This window comes from Mustela lutreola, chromosome 5 (assembly GCF_030435805.1).
Source record: "Mustela lutreola isolate mMusLut2 chromosome 5, mMusLut2.pri, whole genome shotgun sequence".
Classification (NCBI taxonomy): Eukaryota; Metazoa; Chordata; class Mammalia; order Carnivora; family Mustelidae; genus Mustela; species Mustela lutreola.
Genome location: NC_081294.1, coordinates 36,526,975 through 36,552,285, shown reverse-complemented (window position 1 = coordinate 36,552,285; position 25,311 = coordinate 36,526,975). Strand labels below are relative to the sequence as shown.

At 38.5% G+C, this 25,311-nt stretch overlaps 1 pseudogene; it reads right to left on the bottom strand.

Moving 5' to 3' along the window:
* Positions 1 to 16,765: 16,765 nt before the first annotated feature.
* LOC131831116 (rhomboid domain-containing protein 3-like) lies at positions 16,766 to 24,862 on the bottom strand (annotated as a pseudogene).
* Between the last annotated feature and the right edge of the window lie 449 nt (positions 24,863 to 25,311).

The following is a 25,311-nucleotide window of genomic DNA, read 5'->3' as shown; positions in this document are numbered from 1 at the left end:
GATCTTAAATGTTCTCACCACACATACAAAAATAGTAATTGTGCGAGATGATAAAGATAACTAACTCTAGTATGGTAATCATTTCACAATATATATGTATATCAAATCACCACATATATACATCTTAAACTTTCACCTAGTTATCTGTCCAATTATATTTCAGTAAAGCAGGTGTGAGGGGAGGAGTGATCTGCTTTATCTCTAAATTCACATTGACAGTAGGGATATTGGAAAGGAGGTTGTGTTAAAAGGAAGAAAGTGATGGATTTTTCAAGGCAACAAATAGCTTCAAGTAAGTATTTTTATCATCCTCTGATTAAATATTTCAATAGCTTATGGATGCTGCCATTCTATATTTGGAGCATTGTTATTTTTGGAGGTAGATGTTTCCTTTTCAGGCAGCAGGGAAAGTAATACCTTTAATGTAAAAATTTACAGGGCATCAAATGGGTGGGATCTCACAGGTAAGATCAGGTAACGAAGAGGTCTTGTTTCTAGAGAAAGGGATTGCTTTTGGAGAGCTTGCTTAGAGAGATGACTATAAATAGGCGTTGAAAAGAAAATTCTTTTTGAAAAGAAGTCCCAAATTATTTCTTATCAAATTCATTTTAAAAATTGGTTTACAAATTGCATGCAATCATACATATATAAGACTGCACTTAAAAGAACTTTGGCTTAGGGACGCCTGGGTGGCTCAGTTGGTTATACATCTCAGTTGGTTATACATCAGGTCATGATTCCGGAGTCTGAGACTGATGTCCGCATCCAGCTCCTTCCTTAGTGGGAAGTCTTCTTCTCTCTCCGCTGGCTGCTCCCCCTGCTTGTACTTGCTTGCGTTCTCTCTCTCTCTCTCTAACAAATAAATAAAATATTTTTTTAAATTGGGCTTAATAAGACTAGGGCAACAAAGTGGGTTTACATATGCAAGAACAAGAATTTCCTTTAAAATAAACAAAGAAGTCATATTTGAAATTACCACTAGAGGGCACTAAATGGGGAAAGGGAAAATAATAAGAGTGGATTTCTAGAATCAGAATTTTCAAGCTTTTGGAACCTCTGAAAACAACTATGATAATAATAAGTGTTAATATTTATCCAGTGCCTGCTATGTGCAGCCCAAATTTAAAGATTTCCATCTTGTAAATGGGGAAATAGGTTAAATGATTTGTTCAAGGTCATACAGTAAGTGAAAGGTAGCACTGGATTCAATCCCGGCAATATGACCTCAAAGTCTTTACATGGAATCACAACCTCTTTCCATGGATGACAGTCTCTTTCATTTGAATGTATTCTATTAAAAAGAAAATTGTGTACAATCATCCTCTGAACTGTGAAAGAAAGCAAGATAAATCTTCTAACTTGCTTTTGCTGTGTTACCTGACAAACTAGGAATTTTGTGGGTGTTCTTATACACACATGTTGGAAAACAAAAGTCCAAAAATGTGTTTTATTAATGCTGCAAAACGCCAACACTTTGAAGTTTTCTTAGTCATCTAAACAAACAAACAGGACCTGGATGGTATCATTATTAACAGTATAAAGGGGAGGTTGAGCCCACAATGAAAGAGAAGTTGCATTAGTTCAACAGAAGATCAGAGGTCCCAGCTCATCCTTTAGTCACATTTGTGCCACGAGGAGGAGGGGTGTAAATTAAAATAGAATAGGTAAATCTTGATTGTTAAGACACAAGATCTCTAAAAATAGAAAAGGACACAAGCTCTCTGCACTCCCTCCCGTTTCTAAACTCACTGGCTGAGCATAAGTTAGGATCTGAATTTAACCACCTGCCTCGACACATATAACTATTTAAGATAGCTGATACTCTAATATCAGCGCACAGGGAAAAATCAGGAGACTGTCATCTCAGTGCTATCAAAGAAAGGCAGTAAACTGAATCCCAAAGTTAGCAGGATTAATGGACCAGACAGAATAAGGGACTAAAATAATCATGGTTAATATTTTCAAGGAGATGCTATCTTATTTTCAGTCAAAATTCAATCAGACATTTTTGGAAGAATTTAGTGATTGTTATTCAGAAACATATACAGAACAATAAAGACTCATGAATATTTTAGGCATTTTTATTTTTAGGAAAGAAAAGAATGAAAGTACATCTGGCTAGGTATGACATAGTACAAAGCCATGTTAATAATAATAATAATTGTGATAGTTATCACAAATAGATTATAGAGCATAATGGAGAGCTCAGGAATATATATATGCATACACAGTTATAAACTCATATATAAATGTATTGTATGATATGGCTGAACTATAAGTGAGTACAGAAAAGTTGGATTATTTGACAGATAGCACTGGGAAAGTGGTATAAATCCAAAAAATTACACTGGGCCCATAACTTATACCATAAATAAGATTCTCCAGAAACAGTAAACATGATAATAAAAAGCAAAATTACAGAAAGAAAAAAATTCAGGAGAATATACGTGTTACCTTGGAGTAATGGAAAATCATATTGATTAAAACTTTAGGAGGACAGGGCGCCTGGGTGGCTCAGTGGGTTAAGCCGCTGCCTTCGGCTCAGGTCATGATCTCAGGGTCCTGGGATCGAGTCCCGCATCGGGCTATCAGGCTCTCTGCTCAGCAGGGAGTCGGCTTCCTCCTCTCTCTCTCTGCCTGCCTCTCTGCCTACTTGTAATCTCTCTCTGTCAAATAAATAAATAAAATCTTTAAAAAAAAAAAAAAAAACTTTAGGAGGACAAACCACAAAGGAAAGAAAAAAAGAGAGAGATAAAGAGAGAGAGAGAGAGGGAAAGAGAGAGAGAGAAACAGAGAATAAAGATTTAATTACATTAAATTAAATAGTTCCTTTAATGAACAAAACTTGTCAAAGTTAATAAATAGTTGATAAGCTGGGAGAAGATATTTGCGATGTGTAAAATAAACAAGGGGTTGGCATCTAGAATATGCAAGGAATTCCTAAAAATCAAGATGGAAAAGATAGGAAATCCAGTTTTAAAAAAGAGGCAAGGAAGAATAATACACAATTTTTATCCAGAGAAAACTGCGTGGCTAAGAACTCTGGGGAGAGTTGCTCAGTTTCCCTTCTAAGCAATGACAGGCAAATGAAATTAACCATGAGATAGGACTTTACTCCCATTAGTTTGGCAACATGTTGAGAGCAGGACAGCCCCAAGTATTGGTAAAGCAGTGGGAAAGGGGGTATAAATGTGTAACCACTGCAGAGCAAGATGACTTTATAGAGTAGAATTACTGTGTACAACTTGTATGTCAATTGTATGTTAATAAAAAAAGTTAACAAATCAACAAACCCTAAAACCATGTATAATTTATGCCCTAGTGATTTCACACCTGGGTGTTTCCCAGAGAACCTTCTATACAGATCCAAAAGGTGACATATGTAAAGTCATGTGTCCATTACTGCATTGTTTTGGAAGCAAGAAATAAATTAAAACTCGCTGTTCTTACCAAGAGGATGATGAAAAACGTGGTACAGCAGACTAGGAATGCTAGTGTCGCAGATAGAAGCAATGAGCTAGATGAGTTTGAAGAACATGGAGAGATTTTTAAAATAAGATTGACTGAAAAAAGTAAAAAACAACCAGACTGAGAGAATAACAATTGTTTAGTTAAATTCAAGACATCTGTGCTCCCAAAAGACAATTTGCAGAGTATAAGTATACGTTGTTTTGTGGTGCTTTGCAGATACTGAAATTGAAGGTTTGTGAAAACCTTGTGTCGAGCAAGTGTATCGAACAGATCCAACAGCATATGCTCACTTCATGTCTCTGTGTCACATTTTGGTGATTCCCATATTTCACTTTTTCATTATTATAATAAAAATTTTGAAAAAGAAATTGAAAAATTTGTTATGGTGATCCATGATTACTGATTATGACTCCCTGAAAACTCAGATGATGGTTAGCTTTTTTTTTTTTTTTTTTTAGCAAGAGTATTTTAAAATTAAGGTATATACATTTTTTAAGACAGAATGCTACTGCACAGTTAATAGATACACTTAATAGATACAGGATAGTGTAAACATAATTTTATTTACCTTGAGAAAGCCAAAAAAAAAAAATTATTTACCTGCCTTATCATGGTAGTCTGCAAAGGAACCCGTGATATGTCCCCGATGTGCCTGCATAGAGAGGAAAGACTGTTTTCCCCCTCCCCCTCTTAGTTTCATTGACTAACAAAAGACAGACTAGGGGCACCTGGGTGGCTCAGCGGGTTAAGCCTCTCTGCCTTTGGCTCAGTTCGTGGTCTCAGGGTCCTGAGATCGAGCCCTGCATCCGGCTCTCTGCTCAGCAAGGAGCTTCCTCCTCTCTCTCTGCCTGCTTCTCTGCCTACTTGTGATCTCTGCCTGTCAAATAAATAAATAAAATCTTTAAAAAAAAAAAAAAAGACAGACTAACAAGAAGAAAGTAGACAGAGGTTTAGTAACCTGTGCACTGCGCATAATTACGGGAACTCCCAGTGATGAGCGACTTAACAAAAAAGCCAGTACATTGCTGAAGAAGCAACAAGACAGAAGAAAAGGACCATGAGTTTCTGAGGCACCAAATGCGGGAAGGCTAATTTTGGGGGAAACTAACAGTAAGTAAGACCTGGTTATGGCAAGATTTGTGATGAAGATTCCTCTGGTTCTTTCTTCAGGCTAATAAGGCTTTGGAGTTGTCCTCTGTGATTAACATCTTTTCTTCCTGGTAGAGAGGGCGAAGGGACACCTTTATAAATTGATGTCCAGTTTTTAGGCAAAGAGAGGGAAGGTGGAGAACTTTTCTTATATCTGCTTCTTCTCAACTTACCTTCAGCTCAAAAAATCCTTATGTTAAAGTGGCATATTTAGGAGTGGCATGTTCTGCTACCCTTCAAGAGATTATGTACGTATTTAGGAACAGATATCCCGCAAAGTGTCTAGGCAGTGAGGTGGGAAATATGGTGGAGGCAGGACCCAGGGATAAAAGGTATAAGTAAATACAAATCCAGAGAAGGTCTTGTGTGTAGTGTATGTTTCAGAGTAAAATTTACTCAATTTCTGACAACTTAAGTTATAAAGATAATAAGAAAAACAAAACAGTTTGAAAAGAGGGATATGGAAAGTTCTAGAAGGAGAACTTTGTTTTTTTTTTTATCCATAAATATTTTAATATGTAAGAGAACTTTGTTTTTAATGTGCATTAAATTCACACTTATATGAATGTTCATAAATATATAGAATATTAATAATTTACTTTGGAAATTACTGTTGAGGAAATACTTTGAAGAGGAGTTTTGGTCACGTGTTTTCATTTAAAAATTTATGTTTGAGGTACTGGGCAGAAGAACCCTTGGATTATGAGCCAAGAGCAAGGTAGTTTGTATGGCTATGGAAAGCCAGAGAGCATGGTAGACATTCAGTGGAGATGTCCTTTCTACAGTGCAATTTCTAAGTCAATATATTAACATCTGAATTACAAAATTAACAACATAAAACTGTAGGGGCCCAAGGTAGACTGTCCCCAAATGTGTCACAACAACATATTGATTATTTTGAAAACAAACTACTTGGGAAATAGCCAGTGCAAGGACATTCAGGCCCTCCTCTGCCCCTCAGAAATCAGGAAATGAATCTCTCATATGAAAGGCACCCTTCATGTATTAAGCAGAAAATGACATCTTTATCACCAAAGGTAGGGAATTAAAAGCAGAGAAAGCTGTAGAAGCAAACTTTGTTATTTTTTACTAAGCTACTACCTCAGTCCAAATTCCACTTGGAATTTCTTACTAGGGAGAACTCCCACACTGTTTCCTTTATTCTGTCAAGTCCTCCCAAATTCATAGTCTCTTTGTCTAAAATGTTTAAAAACTGCCTGCCTTGGTTATTTCTTTGGGTGTCAGTTTTGTCATGGGACCTCTGTGTATACATAGTAAAACTTTTTCTCCTGCTAACCTGTCTCAGGTCAATTTAATTACTAAACCAGTGGAAAGAATGTTGAAGGGCAAAAGGAATGTTCCCCCTACCCTACCAAACCAAAAGTAGGAAAAAAAAAAAAAAAGGAAAGGGACTAATTCATAAAACAATGCAAAACATTTTGAAATCCTTGAGTTTTAAAGAAAAATGATTGGTATTCTTATTGCGTCTATAGGTCCCTGTGAAGGACACAGGCTTCCTGTGATGGAAACATTGGTGAATAGATATACATGCATATAGATAGATAGATAGATGCCAGTTACCTACACGTAAAACCATAAACATCCCTGAATGATCACCATTCTGTCTCCTCGGTGTTTTTATCTGTGAGGTAGAATTGGTAACTTCCAAGTCACTGAAAGTAAATGAAAAACGAAATCACATTTTCGTCTCTTATTGCATGTGGAACTAACAGACCTTCTTACCAGAGAAAATGGAAACCTTTATTTACCTTCCACCTAGTTTTATAATTCAGTAGGCAAATTCGAGCTGCCCATGGAAGTATACAATATTTTTAGTCATTGCACTATTTTTATGATTTTACTACACTGTAGTTTCTCCAAGATCTGAGATTTCATGACTCTTAGGGAGATTGCTTATGTTTTTAAACTTTCCTGTTATCTGATTTTTACAACCTTGAAAGAACGTATGCTTATGAAGAGATGGTGTGTTTACTCTGCTGTGATAAAATGGAATTATGTAATATGTGCATAGTCTATTTTACAGTTAGCTAGTTCTATTTTATTTGTTAGAAAACTGTCCCAGTTGTCCGTTAATTAATTGGCTAATCCAAGAAACATTTTTTATCACTTCATACATATTCAAATACATACTGAGCATTGGAAATTGAAAGCACACACACACACAATTTCCTGCCTTTGTAGAGCTTGCGGTCTAAAGGGATTTTTAGCTTTTTAATGGAAGCAAAAGTCTACCTTTCTGTGACATTTTAATTGCTGATTCTCTATAGCATACCGAAAAAGACTTATTACCTCTTCAACATGAGAGGTCCTTAAAAATCTTAAGAATCGGGGTGCAGGGGTGGCTTGCTTGGTTAAGCTTTCAGCTCAGGTACTGATCCCAGAGCCCTAGGATTGAGTCCCACATGCAGCTCCCCATTCAGCAGGGAATCTGTGTCTCTCTCTGATACCTCCCCCCTCATGTTCTCTCTCTCACTCTCTGTCCCTCAAATAAATAAATAAATAAACACTTTAAGAATCATCAGAACCTTCCTTATATAGATATTATGAGTAAATCTTCAGATCACACTTCATTTTCTCCAAGACCCTCTTAAAATGGAATGCTCAGAACTGAACGTAGACATTGTCCGCCAAATACAGTAAACGGATGATAGGTGTTCTTTTACAACAGCCTGGTATGTCAAAGTTTGTCATTACTGTTTTGGCTATGCGGAACTACGTTTTCCATTCTCTTTTTGTATGCTAGGGTGGACCATAGCGGAGACACTTAGGAGATTGGAAAGGCCGAGGGGAAGTAACCCCTCTATCATAGCTCACGCACATTGTTTCCAATCTGCTAAATCCCCTTCTTGGGGTGAAGGAGCATCAGGATCTGCAACTGTTCTGGTTTGCCCTGGATCCAAGTTCAACTTCTTTTACTCCTGAGTCAAGTGCTTTTGTTAACTCTGGGATGGAGGACCCTGGAGATTTTGCAGGACATACTTGTCAACAATATCCAAGGCAAAAACTGGAGTGTGGTTTCAGTCTGTCCTCTCTGGGTTCCGGCTTGGGCTTATGGGTTCCAACTGTGCCTTGGTCTCCTCCACTTTACATCCATCTTCCCTTCCTGACTGCCTGCCTCGTGCACTCCATGCTTCAGCGTTAGAAGCAGCCACAATCACCTTGCTGGGGTTGCTTAATTGGCTCCCACAGCTGCCCGATTCTCTGTAGCAAATGATATATATTTGCCTCCTAGTGAGTCTGCTTTTCTAGCTGAATGGCTACAATTGCTATACAAATAAGTTGTTATTATTTTCTTTTCAAAATTGTTTGTTTACTTATCTATTTATAGAGATTGGGGAGGGGCAGAGGGAGAGAGAATCTTCAAGCAGACTCCCTGCGGAGTGTGCCACTTAATGCAGGGCTGGAGCTCACAATCCTGAGATCATGACCTGAGCCAAAACCAAGAGTTGGATGCTTAACCAACAGAGCCACCTAGGCACCCCAAAGTTTTTATTATATTCAAATTTAATTTTGAAATAATTCACACACAGACACATGCACGCACTGACATACGATGTATGAAGTAAGATGTTACCAATCCACTTGACGCTGGTGCCCTTTTGCTCCCAAAGATGCTGTATTTGCATTGATCCACATGCCCCCTTTCTTTCAGGTAAACCCTAATCTGAATTTTATGCTTATCATTCCTTTGCTTTTCTTAACATCCTAATGTATACGTTATTTACTTTTGTACATTTTTGAACTTTAAATAAACGGTATCATATTAGATAACCATATGACCATGATGACGTATAAAAATTATTTTCTTAAAGCTGTGTATCTTTTGTTAAAAAGTATTATCTAGGTAGGTGTCTTCCATCCCATACTGTATGTTTCCCTTGTTCGATTTGATTACATTGATTTTAGACCATCAATGTAGACTGTTGACATTTGTTTGGATCTTGGTTCAGCTCTCTAGCGTATTAGATCTCTCATCTGCTGTGTTGCTTTCCCTCAAGTCCTCAAGGGAATATTTCCTATGTTTCCATTCAAATGATAAAAATATTAAGAGCAGGGGCACCTGGGTGGCTCAGTGCGTTAAACCTCTGACTTCAGCTTAGGTCATGATCCCAGAGTCCTGGGATCAAGCCCCGCATCGGGCTCTCAGCTCAGCAGAGAGCCTGCTTCCCCCTCTCTCTCTGCCTGCCTCTCTGCATACTTGTGATCTCTGTCAAACAAATAAATAAAATCTTTAAAAAAATATATTAAGAGGAGAAGTTCAAAAACAGATTGCAGACGCACATTACTATTAGTTTCACCTTAGTACGGCCTTCTAGTTATATGTTGCTTGCTGTATTAGCAAAGTGTTCTTTTTATTTTTTAAGATTTTATTTATCCACTGGACACAGTAGTAGTAGACACAAGTAGGCAGAGAGGCAGGCAGAGAGAGAGGAAGGGAAGCAGACTCCCCACTGAGCAGAGACCCGACACGGGGGTCAATCCCAGGACCCCAGGATCATGACCTGAGCTACTTTAATCCACTGAGCCATCCAGGCACCCCTTAGCAAAGTGTTCTTAGCATCATTCTTATCATAGTCGCTGTAATTGTTTATTTACTTATCACTCTCAACAGCTAAACAGTAATATCTTTGATGAAGGGACAAAGCCTAATTCCATTTGTATTTTCTGTGCAAATCACAATTCTTGGTACTAAATAGTCTCTCGGTAATTGAATTATCTGCTGAATGAACCAGTTTCATTTAGAAGGATAAATAGGAATTCAAGAAATGAATAAGGTCGGAAAGGATGTTTTAGGCAATGGAAGCAATTAAGGGAGGGGTAAATTGAACAAAGTTAGGGACAAACTTGGACCGTGAAATTTCCTTTGGGAATTCATATTACAGAAACATAAATAGGCAGATAAACCAATGATCTGACTGGGCCTTCAGCTGAAGCATCTCCAAGAGTTTCAATAACATATTACAGGAAAATGAAAGTGAGGACCACTGAATCTTGAAAGAAATGTTTTTATTTAAAAAGGAATAAAATGGGGGGGCTGCCTCTTCTGGTTTTGAATAGTTTCGTATAACTTTTAAATGAGTTGGATAAACTGTCATTTTTTTCACTTGAGAAAGAAACTCAGAGCTATTTGATTATTTGCTTTTATTCACTTAAGCAAGGATTTTTTTTTTTTTTTTGACAGTGATTTCTTCTTTTTTATTATTTCTTTGTTTCTCTCTTTTATCTGGCACCAATGGATTTTTTTCCTATAATATGCCTAAGAGAAGGAGAGGAAAAGAGGAAGGAAAGAAGGTGTGTGTGGGGCGGGGGAGAAAGGGAGAGAGGGATGGGCAGAAGGAAAAGATGTATAGGTTTTCCTCCCAAAGATTCTGATTCGGTGGACTGAACTGGATGGTACTAAAAAACTGAATTTGGAGACATTTCCAGAATTAATGGTGATGTGCAACTAGGTTTGAGAGCCATCATCTAAGGGATGAGGTCATTGTTGACAAACAAATGAACACATAACCACAAAAAATCATCTATGAGTCTAGTGTAAGCCAGTGATCTACTATTAGGATATTAGTGATGCCTACCGTTGGAACTGCATCAGCAAATGTCTGTTCTCGTTCTGTCTCTGGATCACATTTTACTGCTCTTCCCTTGCTTCACCTGTAAATCAAACATCAGTAAATTTTCTGAGTTCACCCATGTCCATTTCCCCGAACAGATGTTGACATCTTGATTTCAGAGTTCCTCAATGGTGTTATTTGAAATTAGAACAATTTTGAGGCAGTAAGACCTTCCAAATTATATTTCTATTGATTACATTTCTCTTTTATATTAATTAGATTATAGGCTTACAAATTCAATGGTATATATGAAAGAAGTATATTAACAAGGGTTGCTTGTAAGAAAAAATGAATTGTGGAGACTGGAAAATTATGGGTAGTAATGGCAGAAAGAATTTCTCCAAGGTTGGGGAGGAACCCTGAAAATTGGAAGCTTGTGTCCATGAAGTTTATTCTCACAAAAATCACCTGGAATGTCTCAAAGCATTCCATCACAAAAGTTTAAAGATAGAAAAAGCCTAAGAAAAATAACTACATAAAATCTGAAGTCATAAAAAATTTCAAAGTCAATGCTGACTTGAATCCAATCTGGAAGTATTAGAGTAGAACACTGTATACCTTGAGTCTTGATTTTTAAATCAAACTAACCATAGTTGGTGACACTTAAAATTGTACTTTCCTGCACTGGATATATTTTGAGACACCTTTATTTTCAGTTGTTTAAAAATATTTTCCAGTAAATTTTTCTACCAATCAACCACTGCTTCATTAACATGCAGATTTCAAACTATAGTGCATTTTTTTGGCTTTTTTTTTTTTTTTTTTTGGTATATAGTTTGATTTGAGAATGAGAGGGATTGAAATAAGCTCAGGTTCTACCTTAGACTGGGAAAATTAGAGTTAAATGGAACAGCCATTTTACAGGATTATGTTGCTATTTTAACAACACTAGTCAGTTCACAGCCTAAAAAGTTCTGTTAACTTTTAAGTTCTATATATAGCTTCATATTTTAAAGAGTAATACACCTTACATTTTGCTTTGCATGAAGAATTTGTACTTTCAGTCAAATATTTCTGACTTTTCCAATCACATTCTTGGGGATACTTAAACTGAAAATTTTGTCATATATATGAGTTTGAAATAATATATATGAATATATATGTTATATACATACCTATATAAGTGTGTATATATCTTTAGATATCTACTTTTCGTCATATAGATGCATGTGTATGTGTGTGTGTGTGTGTGTGTGAGAGAGAGAGAGAGAGAGAGAGAGAGATTTAAAATGAAGCTATGTTAAGAGCATGTCATGTCCTTCCATTACAAGAGGGCACTACTGTTTTGCTAACTAAGAATCTCTGAATATTTTCCAGCAAGCAAAAGAGGCAAAATATTTTAAAAGTGTTTTATATGATTAATTATAACTCAGACCATTAGAAGATGTTATATAGAAAACAAGAAGTAATACTAAAAGCTGTGTTCCAATAGCATGAAATCACTGTAAAATAGTATAATGTTGATGAAATTCAAATTTTAGAAAAACATTTGGCTCTTGGTGTCAAGGACATAGTAGCCGTGAGCGCAGAGATGCTAACCAGGCTAGTACTCCTTTCTGGAAATGTGTACATAGTTAGTGGAAGAGCTGAAATCATGAAGGAAACCGAATTCCACCTAGGACATTCTTTAGTAATAAACTCTTGAGGGTTTATCTTATCTTCCACTCCTCTCATCCTTTGTGTGTAGATGCTACCCTCTCTTCCTTTTTACAAACTTGAGTGGATTACAGAGAAGTGAAACTGAAGGGCAGGTGTCTAGAATTTCAGTTCCTTGTGGAGCAGTTATCTGATCTCACATACTCCACTTCAAAGACAAACGCTTTGTTGAAATAGGAAACAGGTAGGGTCACTAGTGGGCATAGTCAGTTATTTGAAAGCACTCCAAAAACTTCCAAAGATTATCGCTTTTAAAGTGGGCTGGGGCTGGGGTGCCTGGCTGGCTCAACTGGTGAAGCATGCAACTCTGGATCTTGGGGTTTTGTGTTAGAGCCCCGTGTTGGGTATATATATTCATAGAGCAATTCCTGATAATGTTTATAAGTAAAGTGTTTTCTTAACTTTAAATATGTTATCTTTATAGTTTCTAAAGTTTTATTATGTTATATAATCTTTAGTGAAAACAAAATATTTTGTAAAGAAATGACAGTGTTTTTTATAGATAGTACGCATAATAATTGTAAAATGAAGATGAATTTTTGCCCTACTAGCCTAGAGGAATTTAGTCTTTCACAATGCATTCATTTTCAGTTTGGAGGAAAAGTTGAATAAATACATGAGAGAGAGAGAGAGAGAGAGAGAGTGTGTGTGTGTGTGTGTGCATGTGCAAGTGTGGGTATGCACACTTGCATATGTATATGTGTGCATGTGCCTGCGAAGTTCTACATGTGTATCCAAAATATCTGTTTTTTTAGTACTCACTTTCACATATGTGGCATGAATCATTTATCAGTATATTTAACTCAATTTATGAGTAACTCTTAAGGGTAACTTAATATGTTTCTTTAATATCTCTTGACTCAGGTATTCAGGAAAACAAATACTGAGATATAATATGTATTTATTATATGTACATTTTAATTTCTTAAATTTGGTAGATTACTATCAAATAATCTCCATTAATAAATGCTAGATGAAAGAATGCATCACCTTTGGAATCAATACATGTAAACTATCCGTCCTCATTGGCACTTACACTGAAAATGACATAAAGGAAGAAGGGGTAACCCTTAGGTCTTTTCCCTTTCATTTCTTCTTTGCTCATCAGTAAGTTGAAGGTAGGGTGTTGGTGGAATGTGCATGTGCCAAGAAGCAAAATAAAAACAGCAGAATTACTTTTATGTAACATTTTCACTCACTTTGTAAGAACCAAAAACATGTAGGTATGAACTATGGCATATGAATTGTGTAATTTCAGTGACTCTGCATGTGAATTATACATTCTTATATTTGCATCTAATCTGGTATTGAACAATATAAAGCTGAATGGTAAAATTCTTTCTAGTACTTAACTTTTTTTTTTTTCTACTTAGAACATTACAGAACAAATAAAAATGGTAGGAGAAGTCCAGAGCGAGACCACAGAAGAAAGGTAAAAAGCTTTATAGTTTAGTACTTAGAATGTAACTTCTTCCTGCTTTTTGAACAGGGACCTCACACTTCCATTCTGCACTGGGTCCTGCAAATTACGGAGCTATCTCTGCCGCTGGAGAGGATAGCACCATGGCATAGGGATCAGCAACACTGTCTTCCAGGTGTTGCAGCCAGTATTTTGGCCATCCTACCTGATTTCACGATGGTGGCAAAACTTTCCAGATCCTCTTTGCCAGCATGCTGGGGCACATTCGCTCAGACTCACGCCCTTGCCCTGGTCTGCCCTGTTTCTTTGCTTCAACGACAAAGGGACCAGCACTTCTAAAATATTTTTTCAAAGCATCCCAAGACAACAGAGCTCTTCTCTTTTGGCTAAGAAGCCTGGCTGGGCTACAAACAGATGGAGAATGTAATTTGTCCCCTCAAAGGTCTGGAAGATGCTGAGACTCTGAAGAGCTTGTTGTACACTTGGGTTCTCCAAGGGTGCCCTGATCTGAATGAGCTTGCTTTTCAGGCTGCGACTGTGCCATTGACTTTGCTGATGGCTCCATCTGTCCTTTTTATTTCTGATCCTTGTAGAAATTCATTGCAGAAGCTATGAACTGAGATCTTTGTTATTTGGGTACTCACAAAGAAAGCTGAGAAAGTGCAATGAACTCTTTCTTACCCAGATCTTTAAGACTAATCTTAATCCACTTATATATTGCCCCAAATGTATCCCATGCCACTTTATTTTAAAGTGGAGTCCTCATCATTTGTACTGATGATTTTATACTCTGTTCATGTCTTCTGCCCATTTCTTGATTGGATTATTTATTCTGTGGGTGTTGAGTTTGATAAGCTCTTTATAGATTTTGGATATTAACTCTTTATCTGATATGTCACTTGCAAATATTTTCTCCCAGTCTGTCCATTGTCTTTTGGCTTTGTCGACTGCTTCCTTGGCTGTGCAAAAGCCTTTTATCTTGATGAAGTCACAATAGTACATTTTTGCCTTTGTTTCCCTTGCCTTTGTAGACATGTCTAGCAAGAAATTGTTATAGCCAAGGTCACAGAGGTTGCTGCCTGTGTTCTCTAGGATTTTGATTGATTCCTGTCTCACATTTAGGTCTTTTATCTATTTTGAGTCTATTTTCGTGTATCATGTAAGGAAATGGTCCTGGTTCATTGTTCTGCATGTGGCTGTCCAATTTTCCCAACATATTGGTGTTCTTTTAATATTAGGGATATTAACTCTTTATAGATGACACACTGTACATATTTTCTCCTAATCTGTATTTTGTTTTTTATCTTGTGGTGTCTTTCATCATGTATAAATTTTCTTCAAATTTTTATGTAGTCAAAAATATCAGTCTTTTTCTGTATTTCTAATGTCCTTTTCTATCACTAAGATAATCTGTGTATCCTATAGCTTTTACACAATTTTATAGTTTTATCTTTAGAACTCTCATGAATTTGGAATTTATCAGTTCATAGGATGTGTGTGATAAGAACCTAAATATATCTATCAAAGTGGATAACACATTAGCCTCTAATTTATTGGATTATCTTTCTATTCCTCACTATTCTGAAACATTGTGTATATTCTCACGTACAGGAGTGTCTCCTTCTGTCTCTCTATTCTTCACTGAATTGTTTCTCTTTTCCTCCACTAATATCATACTTATTTTCCAAATATGGCTCTCCAGTTTTCCTTGAGCTATTTTTACTGTTTTGTTTTGCCAAAATTTACCAGAATCTGGTTTATTCTATTGTTTCAAATTAAGTACCATGATTATTGCATGAAAATGTGGGGCCAAATGTGATAAAACAAGCACTTAAATAAGAGAAATAAATATCGAAAGGGAGAAACAAAAAAAAGTCACCATTAGTTACAATTTGTGTGATTTTCTACATAGAAAATCCTGGAAAGTCAATTAAAAAACTATTAAAAGGAACAAAATAATTTAGTAAGGTGACTATTTAGAAGATAATATATATGATAATACTTGTTCTGGGTGGGGGGGAAGCAAACTGGTATTTATTCTAGGCAGTGCCAGGGTGGGGTGCGGGGTGGATGGGGGGCTCTCCTATATCACACTGTGACTCTCTGCAGACAGAACGGGAGCTTGGGTAGACTACCTGGTATGCCCCAATAATGGGTCCATGATTAAAGGAGCAAGACTGATACAAAGCAAAGGTCAAGCAAAGCTTTATTTCACGCCAAGCTTCAAGAATCTAGGGGCGCCTGGGTGGCTCAGTGGGTTAAGCCGCTGCCTTCGGCTCAGGTCATGATCTCAGGGTCCTGGGATCGAGTCCCACATCGGGCTCTCTGCTCAGCAGGGAGTCTGCTTCCTCCTCTCTCTCTCTCTGCCTGCCTCTCTGCCTACTTGTGATCTCTGTCTGTCAAATAAACAAATAAAATCTTTAAAAAAAAAAAAAAAGAATCTAACCAAACGTTGGGGGCCACACCTCTTACAAGAGAGGGCAAACCTTCTCTGTTTCACAGACTAGCTTTTAAGGGCAAAAACCATGCAGTCGGGCCTGGCCATGCCCAGGTGGCCAATGAGATTGTAACACACACAGGAAACTCTGTAGTGATGCTAAGTGACCAACTGAGTTACAATTTACCCTAGTAGACATTTGACCCAGCCTATTACAGCTTGATTAGGAGTGGCGCCAAAAGGGTTCCAAAGGGTGGGGGCTCCCCTACTCCTTGGTAGCTAGGGAGACAGTATGCAACCCCCTACTGATCGGATGTCTCCACCTGGCCTGACCCACCCTTATGTCTGGGCTTTTGTTACCTGGGACTTGTTTCCAAGTAAATCCCCTAGGGGAAGGGGAGCAGGGATAGTTTCTAAATAGGTCCTTACACTACCCACTCACAGGCCAAGGCTGTGGTCACCTGAGGGTCTGCCTGTGCTGCAGAGGACCAGGGCCCTTGGGGGCGGGCAGACAACCCCTCCCCTGAGTCACCAGGACTTCAGTGCCCACCTCGCCCCCCACGCCCCCAGCCAGCAGTGACTCACGGCACCCTCCATGCGGCCCATGGCTGTCGATGCTACCACTGCCAGCTCTGTGGGGAACCCATGTGCTCCAGCTGCTGCAGCCACAGAGACTGGACTTAGGCAGCCATCATGGGCTCTGAGGACACTGTGCGGGCCCCTCACGAGTGAGGCCTGGATCCCCTCCTGCAGCATCTCTTCCTCTCGGGCTGCCCACAGTGGAGTCCCTGAGGAGAAGCTGGGCTAAGCCCAGGCTGGGCTCCCCTCTCCGTAGCCCTCCCAGATCTGCTACCCAGGCCCCAGGCCTGGCAGGAGCTGGGTTGAGCCTTCACTTTGGGATGGGAGGCCATGTAAGGAAGTCCAGGGGCAAGAGACCTCACTCCAATTGGATGGGGACCAGGTGGGCAGCTCAGCCAGGCCATGTGGGGTGGGAAGGCATCAGAGTGGCCTGTGCCCTGCCAGGGCCCTGCACAAGAGGCCCTCCTGCAGCGCTCATGGCTTCAGCTGAGAGAGCTCCAGGCACTGCAAGGTCCCAGCTGCATAAGCCAGGCCCCACATAGGCTGCAGAACAGCTACAGGAAGGGTGGCTCAGAGCTGAGCAGTGGTGCAAGGCCAGCAGCAGCCATAGCAGCAGCCACAGTGATAGGAACCCCTGGGGAGGTCGAAGGGGTAACTCTGCTCAGCCAGCATGGCCAGCTGGACAGGCATGGAGGTGTAGCCAACAGCAGCACTGAACACCCCGAGACCTGTCAGCAACACACCTATTAGCCCAGCAGCCAAGGGCAGCAGGGCAGAGGCATGCAGGAGCTGCCATGTGCCCAGGTTGCCCTCTTGACACTGACATGGCGTGGGCAGGAGCAGCGGACTCGGGAGCAGGCCAGGATGGGCCATGTAGCCCCGGGTGTGCGTCAGCAGCCAGGGAGCCTGCCAGGGGCCTAGCAACAGCTCTGGGGCCAGGGTGAGGCTGGAGGCAGACCCCACCAGCCTCATGTTGCTCAACAGCAGCAGCATAAAGGAGGAGACAAGAGGCCATACTGGGGACAGTAAGACTGCATGGAAGGGGGGATGCTCTGCATGGAAGGGGGGATGCAGTGGCTGAAGGTGTCAAGGGTGGTCTTGGGGTTCTGTGCTTGCTTACTGAGAAAGCTGGAGGACAGAATGAGAACACAAGGACAGGGAATGATAGAGAGTGGGGAGCCCACTTTTTTTTTTTTAATTTATAGAAATAACAAAATACAGGCATTTATTTTAAAATACATTTTTTAAAGATTTTATTTATTTACTTGACACAGGGGGAGAGAGAGAGAGAGATAAGTAGGCAGAGAGGCAGGCAGAGGGTAAGGGGGAAACAGGCTCCCTGCAGAGGAGAGAGCCCAATGTGGGGTTCAATCCCAGGACCCCAAGATCACGACCTGAGCTGAAGGCAGAGGCTTAACCCACTGAACTGCCCAGGCACCCCCTATTTTAAAATACTTTTAACAAAAACAAAAACAAAATGCTATGAATTATATACTCATGAATATATTTTAATGATTTATTTATTCATTTGAGAGAGACAGAGATAGTGTGAGCTGGGGGAGGGGCAGAGGGAGAGGGAGCGCATCCTCAAACAGAATCCCCACTGAGCATGGCACCTGGAGCTCGGGGCTCCATCCCAGGATCATGACCAGAGCTAAAATCAAAAGTTGGTCGTTTGACCGAGCCACCCACGTACCCCTTTGTGAGTAGATTTACCTAAAATCATGTAAAACTTACAAGAAGGAAAATTTAAAATTTCTCAAGACTCAATAAAATGGTGATAACAAAACAGAGAGGACTCAGCATTACAAAGATGTCAATCCTCCCCAAATTAATCTATAAATTGATGCAATTTCTATTTAAATTTTACTTTTAAAGGTAATTGATCAGGAGCGATTGAGTCAAAAGAATCTGTTAAGTACAAAAACATTTGGTAAACTAGAAATAAAACAAAATTCCTTTGTATAATTATGCGTGTCTACCAAAAATTATATGTTCAGGAGTATACGACCAGCCCAAGGGTCCCCAAAAACATTTAAGATAATCTTCAAGTGGGGGTGCCTGGCTAGCTCAGTCAGTGGAGTGTGTGACTCTTAATCTTGTGTTGTAGGTTGGAGCCTCATGTTGGGTGTAAAAATTGCTTAAAAATAAAATCTTAAAAAAAAAACACTTCTCAAATGAAGTTGAAAGTCAGGAAAGTCCCATGTTATATGTTCGGAGTGATTAAAATAAACTTTTCATTCCCACAATCTTGAACAAGAATAAACAGCTAAAGATCACCCGACACCCAAGGAAAAGATTTCATATAGAAAGAGCAACCAACAAAAATTATATTTAATAAAAGAATACTGTAGGATTTCTAATTAACATAAAGTATTAATCATACTTTCCTCACTACTCTTCAGTGTTTTGATGAATCTGAGATATTTTTTGTAATTGTTTCTCATCCTAGGATCTTCCTTCCTGTTCCCATATTTCCCCCTTTAATTAGACTTACTCTCTTGATTTTGAGGAGGACTTTCTTCAGTAGCTTGCTGAAAACAAGTATGGATGGGAGATAAATTTTTTGAGATAGTTCATACTTTACCATGTTTTTATTTTGTACTCACATTTAGTTGACATTTCAACAGGGCCTATAACTCTAGGTTGGAAACATTTCTCTGCAGAATTTTGGAGGTGTTTCTCTTCTATTAAGAATATCAAAACTGGGGTGCCTGGGTGGCTCAGTGGGTTAAGCCACTGCCTTCGGCTCAGGTCATGATCTCAGGGTCCTGGGATCGAGTCCCGCATCGGGCTCTCTGCTCAGCAGGGAGCCTGCTTCCCTCTCTCTCTCTGCCTGCCTCTCCATCTACTTGTGATTTCTGTCAAATAAATAAATAAAATCTTTAAAAAAAAAAAAAGAATATCAAAACTACTCTTTTTTTTTTTTTTTTTACCATATCCCCTTCTAGTGAACCAGTATGATTTCTCCTTATCCACAGTGTTCTGAAATTTCACAGTAATGTCCTTGATATGAGTCTATTTTCATTCAACTGGGAATTTGGTGGAAACACTCAGCCTGCATTTCCTTCAGATTTAGTTAATTTTTGAATTATTTCATTATTGATTTCCTCAATTTTCTTTGTTCTATATTTCTATTATTTGGATATTGGGCCTCCTGGACTAATTATACAATATTACCTTTTTTCTCTTCCTACAGCCATCTCTCTGTCCTTCTGCTTTATTTTCTGTGAGGTTTTCCTCAACTTTATTTTCCCAAACCTTTTCATTTCTTTCATCATGTTTTAAAATCTAATTTCCCCCCAAAATGTTCTTTCTCATAATAGCTTGTTCTTTTTTTCATAGATGGAATATCATTTATTAATCTGAGGATTTTTATGATAATTTTCTACTGAAATTTCTTGTCTGTATATAATTTTTACTAATAAGTTAAGTTTCTTCTGTTTTGGTTTCTGTTTCCATATTAAATCTTTTCCTTGAGTGTTTGGTGATCTTTTTTATCTATTCTTGTTCAAGACTGTAGGGATTAAAAGTTTTATTTTAATCATTCAGAACAAATATATGGGACTTTTCTGACTTTGAGATTCATTTGAAGATCATCTTAAATACTTTGGGGACTCTTAGGCTGGTCACATACACCTGAAAGTCTTCTTTTAATCTCCTATCTGGATGGTAAAGGTAATAGTCAATTAGTAAAAAGATACAGGCTTCCAGTTATGGATTGAATAAGTCATGGAAATGAAAGTTACAGCATAAGGAATATAGTCAATGTGTTATATAATCATCTTATGGTGACTGATGGTAGCTCTCTTGTTGTAAATATAACATAATACATAGAGTTGTGAAATCAACATGTTGCACACCTAAAACTAATGTAACATTGTGTGTCAGGTATAGTTAAATTAAAAAAAAAAAAAAGGAAAGAGAAAAAAAGGTTTTTAGCATCTAGCATTCAGTGTGTTTGAGGACACTGATCTTCCTATTTTCAGTGAAGTACCCATGCAGCAGCTCTACAGAGACAGAACAAACTAGTACAGTCACACTGAATCCTATCCTAATCAGGGCTGGATACATGGTTTAATTCTCTATGGAGTCATCGTAACATTAGTAATTTTTGAACAACGGGTATGCATTTTAGTTTTGCTCTGAACCCCACAAATTAGGTGTCCAGTCCTGAGTACTCACACCTTCAAGTCTGCAGATCCAAGACTAAAGACCCTTAGATTCCTCTCTTCCATTTTCTCTGAGGGTGGGAAAAAGGCCTTTGCCCAACAACATACAATTCAGGTGGGGGTTCAGGGATCTGTTTCTAAATTAAACTTCACACAATTCTCCTTATTCTAACACTGCTTTTTACCCTTCCTTCCCCTCCCTCCAAAAGTAACTGTGCCTAAATCTAGCTTTGCATGGGCACCAAGGTCACAGTGTGTTGGAAGCTGATATTTCTCCACCATTTCTGAATGTCTTGGCTACAAAATCTATCAAAGTGGCTCCTCTTTATGCACAGTGGGATAGGGTCCTTCCTCTGAATGTTAAACTTGCATTGTATGTCCAGTAGAATATTCTGGTGTTAGCGTGACTCTTCATGGTATTGTGGGATATAAGGGGAGGTATTGGCCAACTTCTGCCTTTCTTTCTGGTGATCACATCCATTATATGTTTTGCCAATAAAATCTGTTCCTTACAGACTTGGTAGCGTTTATTCCAAGCTCCAGTGCACAAGGCACAGCTCCAAATTGGATGCCTTTTGCACAAAATTACCTCAAGAAAAAAAAGTACCACTATTGTGCAATCTATAACAATAGTGGTAATAACAACAAAATCATTACAACAAACATCCACATATTTTGTTTTATAGTTTGCAATAGTGCCAAAACATTTTTTCTTTACAACATTGGCAGTTATGTACTATTTCCTTGTTTTATAGGAAAGGAAACCGAACTTTGGAGTGGTGACTATTTCTAAATTCATAAAAAGATGAAATGGTAGTGCTGTGACTCAAAACCACTGCCTTCAAATAAATATTCTTTTAACCAGTATAAATCAACAAGCCTGTCTCATCCACACACAGAGGTTTCTCTTTTTCATATACTATCTCCATTTTTGTGAATTTTCATTTTTAAAAAAATATTTTATTTATTTATTTGACAGAGACAGAGATCACAAGAAGGCAGAGAGGCAGGCACAGAGAGAGAGAGGGGGAAGCAGGCTCCCCACAGAGCAGAGAGCTGGATGCAGGGCTCAATCCCAAGACCCTGAGATCATGACCTGAGCCGAATGCAGAGGCTTAACCCACTGAGCCACCCAGGCACCCATTTTTGCTAAATTTTCTACACTGAGAAGAACTAAATCTTCTGCCTTTCCCTTTTGGTCAAAAGTTCCTTAACAAACAAAAACCTATATTTATTAACTCTCCTGAGCAACCATTAATCTTCTAGAATGCATATAAAGCTACTTTGTATCAGAAGCCAAACCCAGAGTTACTGCTTATCTATTTCACCCATCTTCAAAAAGACATTTATAGAACACCTAACATGCTGCTGATCCTAAAATAGAGTACGCCTTCTCTGCAACAGTTTAAGAAAAAACAAGATCACCACAAATGGCCAAATACCTAGTCATAGAGATGAATTAGTTTTATCTAACTTAATTTTAATTTTTTTAAAAAATAACAAAGCAATTAAAACGTTATGGGAAATAATATGCTAGTTCTATTCTGAGATAAAACTCCATACATAAAGTCAAATATTCAGATATAAATTGAAACTTTAGTCGTTTATAATGAAAAATGTTCTCTCTCACCATCTGCCCCCCCAACATTGGAAATGTTGAGGTAAAATTTTAGGGATCAGTGTTTTGACATCTTGATTTTGCCTTCTATAAATTCCTTCAACTCCAAAATGTGAACATGAGCTGCAGCTCTTAAGATACAGTCCAGCATGAAATCTTTACTTTCATCAGGCAAATATTCAGATAATTGGACATATACAGATTATTTAATATCCCTTCTTATTCACATGTTTGGTTAGCCACTCCTCCCCATAATCTTAACTAAACATCGTCACTTCTCTGACATAACTTGAAATATGAGAAATAGTCAGCAAAATTAAACAAATAATAAATGAAGTATTTATTTATTTATTTATTTAATTTTTCAAAGATTTTATTTATTTATTTGACAGACAGAGATATCAAGTAGGCAGAGAGGCAGGCAGAGAGAGAGAGAGGAGGAGGAAGCAGGCTCCCTGCTGAGCACAGAACTTGACGTGGGGCTCGATCCTAGGACCCTGGGATCATGACCTGAGCTGAAGGCAGAGGCTTTAACCCACTGAGCCACCCAGGCGCCCATGAACAATTTATTTAAATGACTGGTTAGTTTATTGCCAAAAATCAAACATGACATAAAATTCTAAAATAAAAGATGGCTGAAGATGACAGGAAGATAAGTCATAATTATTACCATAAATTTACATAGTAAATTTACATTTTTAAAGATTAGCATTTATATTAACATGAATTGCAAACATAAAAAAGAGAACGCACAAAAGAATGGAAGAAAACTTAGGATGACTTTATTTTTTTCTTTAAACAATGAAAGCTTTTCTAGGTATGACAAAAACATGGACCATTTTTTAAAAATACAGGTTAGTTAGACTACATAACAAATAATTTTTGGTGATAAAGTCACAAGACAAAAAGCATACTAGGAAAAGTTATTACCAAAAATTAAGTATGGGGCGCCTGGGTGGCTCAGTGGGTTAGGCCGCTGCCTTCGGCTCAGGTCATGATCTCAGGGTCCTGGGATCGAGTCCCACATCGGGCTCTCTGCTCAGGAGGGGGCCTGCTTCCCTTCCTCTCTCTGTGATCTCTTCCCTTCCTCTCTCCTACTGTGATCTCTCTCTGTCAAATAAATAAATAAAATCTTTAAAAAAAAAAAATTAAGTAGATAGTGACAAATTATGGAAGTAGGTTTGGATTCTCCTGAGGCCTCTTTCCTTGGCCTGCACATGGCTGCCATCAGTTTATGTCCTCATGTCCTCACACAACCTTTTTTTGTGTGTGTATGTGTGTCCTGACTATGGTGTCTTTCCTTTTTTTTTTTTTTTTTTTAGCATAAGGTCCATGCCCAGGGTGGATTCCAACATGGGGTTTAAACTAATGACCTTGAGATCAAAACCTGAGCTGAGTTCAAGTGTTGGATACTTAACCAACTGAAAGACCCAGGTGCCCTCTTTTTCTTATAAGGGTGCAATACTGGATTAGGTCCATCAGATCCCATGCCTACCCATATGACTTCATTTAATCTTAATTACCTCTTTACGGGTTTATCTCCAAACACAGTTACAATCTAAGCTACTGAGGGTTAGAGCTTCAATATATGAATTGGGTGGGTACGGGGGATATAATTCAGTCCATTACACCTTTGATCTGGCAATGGGATCCTTCTCCCTCTCTATCGACTTACTTCTGGTGCCAAGTGACCATACAGAGTGTATCGGGATCTGGTCTCTGATTCTTCACCTTTAAGTTGGGATGCCCAGAGAGCCGATTCAGTCATAGGGCTGGTTGGGTTACACAGCAAAAGTTCTGTAATGCTTTTTAAGCCACTTCTGATTGGGTGACCAGCAATAACTTACTGCTTATACCAAAGGGACTACAAAATGCAAAACTATATTATAATAATCCCTATGAAATGTGTTCTTAACTCAACTTCCTCTTAGCAGGATCCCCAAAACATTCAGAGGATGCCATCTGACATGGAAAGTGAATTGCAAGAGCAGCTGGAGTATAAATACATGGTCATATTATTTAATATTATTTTTATTATTTAATAAATATTATTTGATAATTATTTTAATAAATATTTGATATTATTATTAATAAATATTATTATTTAATATTATTTAATAAATATTTAATAATTCCAGTTAAAGTGTTTACTTTAGCACATTTTACAAAAACGTATGTGAAATGAATATACTACTAGTTCCCGTCCCAGAACCTTGGACCAGACATCTGTCCAAGTCAGGGATCCAGCGTCCCCTTCTAATGAGACAGGCTTCTTTCTGGGTTGAATGGGGTGTCCGCATTCGAAGTGAGTACCTCATGTATTAAGTTGGGGAGCGTCTGCTTTTGTTTCAAAGAACAAGCATGAAGCAATGTTGCCTGTCCTAGTATGGAGGACTGGAGTGGATATTCAGGGCATCTTGTCCTATTTTGAAAACATTTCTATATTTGGGGAGATTTTCATGTTAGGAATCCTGCCTTCTCCCATTGAGGTCAGAGCTCAAACACTCAGCCTGTCTTGAAGCTAGCATGCACTCTGGCCTTGGGCACTCCTAGGGGAGGGAGACTGATTCCAAGAGGAGCAGAGGAGCGCAGCAGCACTCCCATTTGGCTGGTGAAGGTAGCAGTGGGCATTGCATGGGCCACTTGCTGCCCTGCAGTGGCCTCAGGGGTAGAAGCAGTAGGGTATGGAGTCCCCAGCATCTCCTGTTTGATGGCGGACACATCCATGGTATCGATATTTGGTGAGTCTACTGCATGAATCCTGGTGCTTCTGGAAGTTTATCCTCGAGTCTGTTTTTTTCAACAATCCCAAGTAGTACCTAATAAACTTTAAGTGCTTATTTTTCTGCTGAAACTAGCCAGACTGGATTTTGTTGTTTGCAACAACATTTGGACATGATATTTTCACATCTTAAAAAAGCTCACCCCAACTTACAATAAAACCAATAGAAGTTAAACTGTAAATTCATGCTGTTTGTCAACTGTCAGATTGACAAAGATAGACATTTTGACTTGTTGGCATTGATATAGTGAAACACGTCCTTTCACCTATTACTGTTTGATGTAATGTTTTCTTCAATAATAATTTAAAAAAATTAAATATTGCCTTCCATAAGAGGTAACCCACATCCACATTCCCCTTCTCATTTTCACACCTTTCTAGTACCTTGTCACAC